We start from the raw sequence: 2,500 nt of genomic DNA on the forward strand, positions 1-2,500 counted from the left end.
TTTGTGTTTTGTGTTGTGTGTTGGGTGTGTGTTGTTTTTGTTGTTTTTGTGTTTTGTTTGGTTTGTTTGTTGATGTTGAGAGTGTAGTTGTGTGGCTGTGTGTTGTGTTGTGTGTGGTTGTGTTGTGTTTGTTGTGTGGTTTTGGTGTGTGTTGTTGTTGGTTGATGTTTTGTGTGTTAGGTGTGTTGTTGGTTGTGTGTTTTTGTGTGGGGTTGTTGGTTTGTGGATTGTGTGTGTGTTTGGGGGTGTTTGGTGTTGTGGTGTTGATGTGTGTGTTTGGGGGTTTTGTGTGTGTTGTTTCGGTGTGTGGGGGGTGAATATCTTTATTTGTTGGGTGTGGGGTGTTGTGTGTGTGTGTGTGGTGTGTGTGTTGTTTTGAGTTTGTGTGTGTGTATGTGGGTTTGGTTTGTGTGTGTGTGTGTGATGTTTGTTTGTGTTGGTGTGTGTGGTATGTGTTTAGTGTGGTGTTTGTGTGGTTGTGGTGTGTGTGTGTGGTGTGTGTGTGTGTGTTTTGTGTATTTGTGGTGTGTGTGGGCTGTTTTGGTTGGTGGTTTTGTGGGGTTTGTGTGGTGTTTTTTTTTGTCTCGCGGATCATAGCTATAAGTTTGGATGTATTCATGATTTGTTATATGATTTATTTATTTATTGTTATAGATGAAAAAAGGAGTGTTGATATATACATTTTTACATTATATATATATATATATATATTTATATTTATATTTTTATATATATATTTTATAAGATGATAATATTTAAATACATAATTTAATGATATCGTATATATATTACATATATGTTATATATTTGTAGTTTATCTTATATATAGATAATGTATATATGTACATATATATTTGATATTATAGCTATATGTAAATTTCTATTTTACATATACTAAATACTTTGGTATTTAGTATTTATTGATTATTTTGTTATTTATATATATATATATACTATTTTTTTGTATATATATAGATATATTTTATGATATATATATATATAAATAAATTTTACTATCTATTTATATATATAGACATATATCATTTTGATATATATATATATATATATATACTAATATATATATATTATATATGTATATAGATTCAGAAGTGTATATATATAATATATTTATATATATATATATTTATATAAGATATATATTTACACTCAATTGTGTGTGTGTAGCTTAGATTATATTATGTTATATAATATAATATTTTAGATATTACTATAGATATTTATTTACTGTATATATATATGAGATATTAGATATATATTTATATATATTTTTATAGATATATATATATATAGTTCTATTATATATATAGCATATATATATATAATTTATTATTCGACTATTTAGATATATATATATGTATATATGTACACGCACACACTTAGAGAGATTCATGTGTTGATTAGAAAAGGTGCGTGATTATTCCCGAAGATTAACGGAGCACTTCACTAACACGCATGCTCGTCAGCTTTCATTAAATATTTAGCCACCAGTACCCCTGTACCCCCCCCCCCCCCCCCCCCCCACCCCCCACACCCACCCCTCCAGTCTTCTGCAATCTCCCACGATCCTCCTAATCCCCACTTCCCCTCCCCCTCAACATCCTACTGTACCTGACCCCCCCATCCAAATCCCCTTCAGAAACTGGCAAAACCCTCCATCATGCCCCAACCCACACCCCATTTGGCTATACAATCAAATATATACAACATTCTGTTTGCTTGTGGCATGCTATTATTTGTACGCTCTGTTCGGGTATAAGTCGACAGAAATAATTTACATGCAATTGATGTGTTTAGGATGAAGCTTTGTTGGATGTTTTTGTAGCAATTGCAGGGTTTGGGTAGCGTGATTGTGCAATTTTGAATATTGAATGTTATTGACTTGAATGTTTTTTTCGTGTATTCTAGAGATTTATGTGATTGAGACGTTTGTGATGATTTTGTTTGGGGTCAAGATTGTATATCGAGGTAATGGTTGTTTAGTTATATCTGATATTGTGCTGTGATGTTTTATAGTGTGATACTGATGGGTGGATTTAATAGTGTGTTGTATATTGAGATATATTTTCTGGGGTGATTTTTAGTTTCGTTTAGAGATGAGATTATTGTTATATATATAGGTATATATTTTTTTGGTGATATATTGGTTGGGTGCATGGTATAGGTTTAGGTTTGATGTTCATTTGTTTAGGTTTGGGATTATGTATATGTATATGTAGTTGGTTTATGTTGAGGGATTGGGATACGGAAGTGTTTTTGGGTGTGTGATATGGTTATTTATTGTTTGATATTGATTCGTGTGATATAGCTGTGTTATTTTTTGTGTGTGGCCTGATTGAGAAGGTTGATTGAGTTATTTTATTTAGAGAGATAGTTAGATTATATATTTATTGTTATATGATTTCTTTAATAGGTAGATGCTTATATCTTATTCTTATATATATTGTGTATTACAGTTTGCGGTAAGCGAGAGAGTATATCT

Source organism: Penaeus japonicus, unplaced genomic scaffold (assembly GCF_977035675.1).
Source record: "Penaeus japonicus unplaced genomic scaffold, GWHDUDI00000001_assembly GWHDUDI00000006, whole genome shotgun sequence".
NCBI lineage: Eukaryota > Metazoa > Arthropoda > Malacostraca > Decapoda > Penaeidae > Penaeus > Penaeus japonicus.